This window comes from Sciurus vulgaris, assembly GCF_902686455.1.
Source record: "Sciurus vulgaris genome assembly, chromosome: 8".
Lineage (NCBI taxonomy): Eukaryota > Metazoa > Chordata > Mammalia > Rodentia > Sciuridae > Sciurus > Sciurus vulgaris.
This window is the reverse complement of record NC_136468.1, coordinates 105,640,757-105,646,756: the sequence shown is the minus strand read 5'-3', so window position 1 is coordinate 105,646,756 and position 6,000 is coordinate 105,640,757.

Below are 6,000 nucleotides of genomic sequence, written 5' to 3'. Positions count from 1 at the left end.
CATAGCTCCAAGTCCCTGTTGACAGTTAGGAGAGTGTGTGCTGCCAAGCTGTGGTGCACTGGCACACACCTTCCATGACTTCATGCCCTTTCAACCCCAGACATGGAGGGCCAACAACCCACTCTTCACAGGAGGTCACTGAGGTTGTCAGTCTTTCTAACATTTTGTGCTGCCCTGTGCTGAGGCGTCCCTCTGCTCAGAGGGGAGCCCGTGGCCCGTGTTGCCTAAAAGGCAATGGCTTACCAGCCATGGCTCTACCCTTCTAGCCCTTTCTGTGGCTGTGGCTGCTCCCTATCTTTGGTCTCTAAACCACAGGGGAATAAGGTACCAACTTTCTACAGTTCAGAGTACAAAAGAGGTTGGTGGCCAGAACAGTCCTATTGGGCACTGACATCTTCCAGTGAAAACTGCCACCCTGTGCTGAGTCTCTGCTCCTTTCTGCTCTTGGAGCTGTTCTTAGCAGGAAGCCGTCACCACTCCTGAGGCAGTCCTAGAGCTTGATTAAGGTAGTCCTGACTCCTTTCTTAGCACTGCCCTAGGACAGAGATGTCTCACCTTCACACTGCAAGGTCTAAGCTCCTATGGTAGGGCAGTGAACAGGGTATAAGCTGCGTAAGACCCACATTTCCCTTTGACATAGTTCTTTTTCTCTGCTGATCAATAAGACAGAGGGACAAACCCTCCCCACCACCTACTTGTCCCAACAGGGGCCAGGTTTCCCCTAAAGATGCATGGGGAACTGGCTCAATCTGGAGCACAGGAAGGGGGAACCGTGTAGAGCTGGCTGACTCAGGTGTCTGATCCGAGCAAATGCCTGTTCCAGGCCTGGTGGGTAGTTCTTTTCCTAAGTTCATTTTGCAATGTGCAAGCTTGTCCCTAGTAGAAACAACTATTCCTATGTAACAGCTGTCTTCTAAACAGATGCAGCGAGTGAGGCAATGGGAAATCCACCTACTTCAGGAAATTGAGGAGGCAGTCCACCATAAACTCTTCATCCAAGTTGAGTGAGCACTCAAGTGCTGGGCAGTAAAGGTAAGTGCTCAGGGACCTGCCTCCTTGGTCTGACATAGTCATCTACATGGAGTTGTCCTCTAGATGCTTTGGGTCCCCAAGTCCCCTTAAGGGGAGGTGGGAAAGATGTTACCCAGACTACAAAGGTAGGGTCAGAGAAGTTAATGGAGTGGGGCCAGGGGACTGAGTTGGCAGTTTAGAGGATGATGTTCTTTATGTTTTATAACTTAAAAAAAAAAAAAAAAAAAAAAAACAGCTGACCTGATTGAGCCCAGCGTCCTCCACTGCCTGGCTCTGACCACAGGGACATCCCTCTGCTTGTCTGACCCATGGTTTTCTTATCTGGAAAATAACGAAAACTCATCCCATGGCAATATGTGAGGGTGTCCACATGGTGCCACTCCCTTTACCCTTGGAAAGGGGTGGGTATCAGGATCCTCAGACTGTTCTGGGCTGATTCCTTCAGACCCTCAGAGATATGGACCAGAAGGGAGGTTGTTACAGTAAAAAAACCTCCCCAGGGCACTTGAGCAACCTAGAAGGGGAAAGACTGAGCTTGAGGGTTTGCACTTGAGGAAAATAAATGAGTTACATGAATTTTCTGGTGGTGCCTCATTGGGACTGCTCCCAAGTTGGCTTCTTCCAACCTTTCCCTGGGGTCGGGGGGATAAACTCTCTGGGGAATGGAATTATGAAATGCTAGGTAGTAGGCTGAGTGCAAATGCAAGTACAACTGATGTTACAACTTGATCTTTGGGCTCAGCCAGGTGCATGGCAGAGGGAACAGAAGATATGGAAGCTCCTTTTCTGGGTGGGATCAGCACAGGACCAGACATAGAAAGGGGATTCTAATGGGTTTTCCCAGGATAAAAGAAACTGAAAAGTAGGTAGAATCTAGGTTTTGACCTCAGTCCTCTCAGCAAAGGATTGAGCCAATTCCCAGTGCATCTTTAGGGACACCATTATTAGAGCTGGAAGCAGGTCCCCAAACATGTGGTCATAGTGCCCTCATCTGAGCACTATGTATTTTCCTTTCCTATCTGTGGAAGAAGGTGGAGGTTCTGACAGATAAGTGCCCATAGTCACTTCTTGGAGAGCACTTAACCTCCCTCCTCCACAGGCCCAGGTGTGGAAGTAGACCCTGGGATCTCATGATGATTCAGATAAAGACCTGGAAACTTGGGAGCTCAGGCCACCACCTGCTGCCAATGCTGCATAACTGACCAGGGCTGAGGCCCCAGACCTGATCCCCATCATGCCAGCCCACAGGTGGAGCTTGAACATGAGGAATCTGGTAGGAGCCAAGCAGTTTCTAGAGGAGAATGCCCTGAAACTGACTCTCATGGGGAGGTGGCATTCTGGAAATCTGCAGGGAGTGTTTGTATTGGTTTCCTGGGTGAGGCTAGGGGAATTTAACTTCTTACCAATGCCTGGATAGCTTCCTACCTTCATCTCGTGCTGTGCCCTCCAACTAGCATCCAAGCCTACAAGAGTATCACCCTAATACCATACAGGAAGGAAGAGGAGATGAAGCAGGCACCCAAGAACTTCAGTTTAACAGGAGACCAGCAACAAATTTCCAAGTACCTCTCAGGAGCACCTCTTCCTTTGAACATGTTATGGCCACTTAAATACAAAGCTAGATTTTATTCTTGTAAGTGCTTGCATCCCCCACTTCATCTAAAAATGTTTGATTTTTTTTTTTTTTTTTCCTGGCTAAAAACAAAAGCATGCTTACATTTTCAGCCCATCCATACTGCTTCCTGTTCACCCTCTTGGTGTGTTGGCAGGTGGGCTGGGGCTTCTCGGGCATGTGGATAAAATGTTGTTGCTATGGTGGAGTCAAAAAGGACAACCTCTAAATGAACCCTCAGATTAGATTTGAAAATGGGATGTAATACTTTCTAAGGGCATGTAAGTTCCAGTATGCTTGGTTTGAGAAACTGGTGAAAAGTTTCACTGTGCCATAGTGATTCCAGTCAAGAATTGGTTATCCGTGGAGGCACCCATATTTTCTTGAAGGATTCCAATAGAAAGGGGATGGTAAGATTACCCACAAGAGCCATTAGATGCAAACTAGCAGGTACAATTAGGATAGTAATTAAGAATTCCATCTGATATTTACAAAGACAAGAGGAAAATATTTACTGTGTTGTATATTTAAACATTGCAAGTTTTCTGAACTAGTTCCTCCTGAGCATGCTTACTGTTTACTGTTTTTTCTATTAGGCTATCCAATTATCAGGTTTATAAGCATGAGAAAACTATTAGGTTTTGAAGTATAAAGCAGAAAAACTGACTAGAAGTATATAGCATATGGATAAATCAGAGGAATTTCTTCCAATTATTTAAAATAAACTATGTTGGAACTATTCTCGAGTCTTTAATGCAAATTGATTCAAATATGTAGTCAAGCGAATTGTATTTCTCTTGATTTTTCAAAGGATGAAATTTGAACTTGCAATGAGTCCTGGGAGAAGGTCTGGGGGAAATGTATTCTTAAAAGATTTGGTGACAACCCATATTGGGTCCCCTCTTGCCCCTGAGAGAATATCGTTTTTATTCTTCACAGTTGAATAAGTCCTACTCCATTCACTCTTTGCGGGTGGGGACAAAAGATTTGAAATTGCAGGCACTCGGGAGAAAGGTTTATGTGACAGATGATTTCTTGGTAGTTTATATTCCATCTTCTAGGGATTATTATATATACTTGGCCAGCTGGAGTCTATGCATTTATACAGAGGCACGCTAGTTAAAAAGCAGTTCTCCAGGATATTTAACAAATAAGATAGTGTGTGCATCCCATTCATGGGCAGATGCCTGTGGGAAACTGGCTGAGGAAGGAACCAGTGCAGCCGCCCAAGTACCCAGACACCCAGATGGTCTGACATTTCTGTGTCCTTAGGAGAGGTGACTGAGAAACCGGAACGGGAGACGGGGAATTCCCAGACTGAGGCACATAGGAAATGAATGTCGCTGGCTCAGGTTACACAAACAACAAGAGCCCTAAATTAATGATCCAATGATAAGCTGATAAACAGTGGTTCTTGGACAACACCAACGATGCTCACTAACAGTTAAGCATGAATGTAACCTGGACTATTATTTGGTGTAAAAATGATTTCCTTAACTCTTGCAATATATGCAAAGCCATGCATTTTGCGGAAAATGCAAGTATCAAACGTACAAGGAAAGGAAATGCATTCTTTTTCCTAGCAGTTTCCCTTCAACCTGAAGTGTGCTTGAACTCTGAGAAGCAGCTCCCTCTAATCTTTATTAAAATCACACTTCTTTCCCCTAGATTGAGCACTGTATTTACACAAGGCCTGAGCACCCCATCCCCTTCTTCACATGTGGTTTAGAGAACTGATGGCTGGGCACTACCCACATTTCATCATACAACATGCCTATGTTGTATGTATAAATTGTCTCAGCGCTTAACATCAGTTTCTATTAGTATATTGGTCTCTATTGCATTTTAATTTTCTATGGTTTCATAACAAATGATCATAAACTTAGGGACTACCAACAACATTCCTTTATTATCTCACCGTTCTGGAAGCTCAACTGGGGCTCTGCCTGGGATCTCTTAAGGCGAGATCAAGGCAGCTTCTTACCTGGGCAAGAACCTACCTCCAACCTTATTCAGATTGGAAGAATCTGGTTCCTTGTGGTTGTAGGGCTGAGACTGCATTCCCTTGATGACTGTCAGTGGGATGCTGCTCTGCTTTGGGATCCTAAAGGACCCCCTCACATTCCTGGGGATCTGGCTGCCTCAGTCTTCACACAAGCAATGTCTGGTCAAAACCTTATCCTTTGAATCCCTCTGGTTTTTCCTTGTGTCACCAGTCAGAGAAAGTTCTCTGCTTTTAGGGGTCCTAAGAGGTCCATTGTGCCAGATAATATGACCCATACAATCAGGAGTGACATCTTATCACAGGATCTAATTAGGAGGCATGGAATCTTGGGTGAGGCATCTTCAGAACTCTGTTTACCATGGTCTGTTCCCGATTTCCCATTATAAATAACAGTGATGGTAACTTTGGTACCCAAAAAAAAAAAAAAAAAAAAAAAAAAAACCTATATTCATGTCTACTAATTTTGATAGAATTCTAGGGATTGTTTTACTATATTAAAGGATATTAACACTTTATGGTTCCTGTGGAATTCTGCTACACGAGGGACAATTCCTGTGAGTAAGTAGGATCTCACTGTAGCTTTGCTAATACTATAATCTCTTTTAACAAACCTGACTTTCGATAGTTGTTTTGGCATGTCCTTCATTAACAGTTATGTTGATGTCCATGTGTTTTCTGACTGTCACCAGCTGGGTGGGTGGTTGTACATTCCATCAGAAGAATCAGAGAAAGGTGCAACTGGGTCAGGAATGACGCTCTTTATTCTTAATGCTCAAGCACAAGGGAGACAGCATGTGGGGACAGAAATCTGAGGCTGACTCAAGCAGAGGATCAAAGTTGTACAGCTTTATGGCATCTACAGAGTAGGCAGGGACATGTTCTCTTGATGTCATCACACATAGGGGTGGGGTTTTAGTTCCTTATTATGCCTCTTCATGTGATTGTCTCATTACCACCTGAAGACTCCACCTCAGGGCATGTTTTACTCTGTGTGGAAAGGTAAATGCAGGTTATTTTACTAACTGTTCTACCCAAGCATTTGCCTCTCACCACCTGGAATCTGCCCTTCATCATCTGGGAGAGTCCCTAATGTTATTTTTAGAACAGGGCAGACTACTGTCCTGTCTCAGAGGGTTGGTATGAAGTGGCTCTGGCTTCTCTACTGACCACACAGTCTCAAAAGACTGCACTGACCTCTCAACCTCTCATCTTCTGTGTGTTATCTTAATTCTCTAACCTTAAATGCTGGTCTATGTTTTAGTTCTTAATTTTCTGGTATATCCATTAACTCCCTAAAACTCAGAGCCAACTTGGCTATCTTGGTTGTTCTTTCTCTGATTTTATTTTTTTC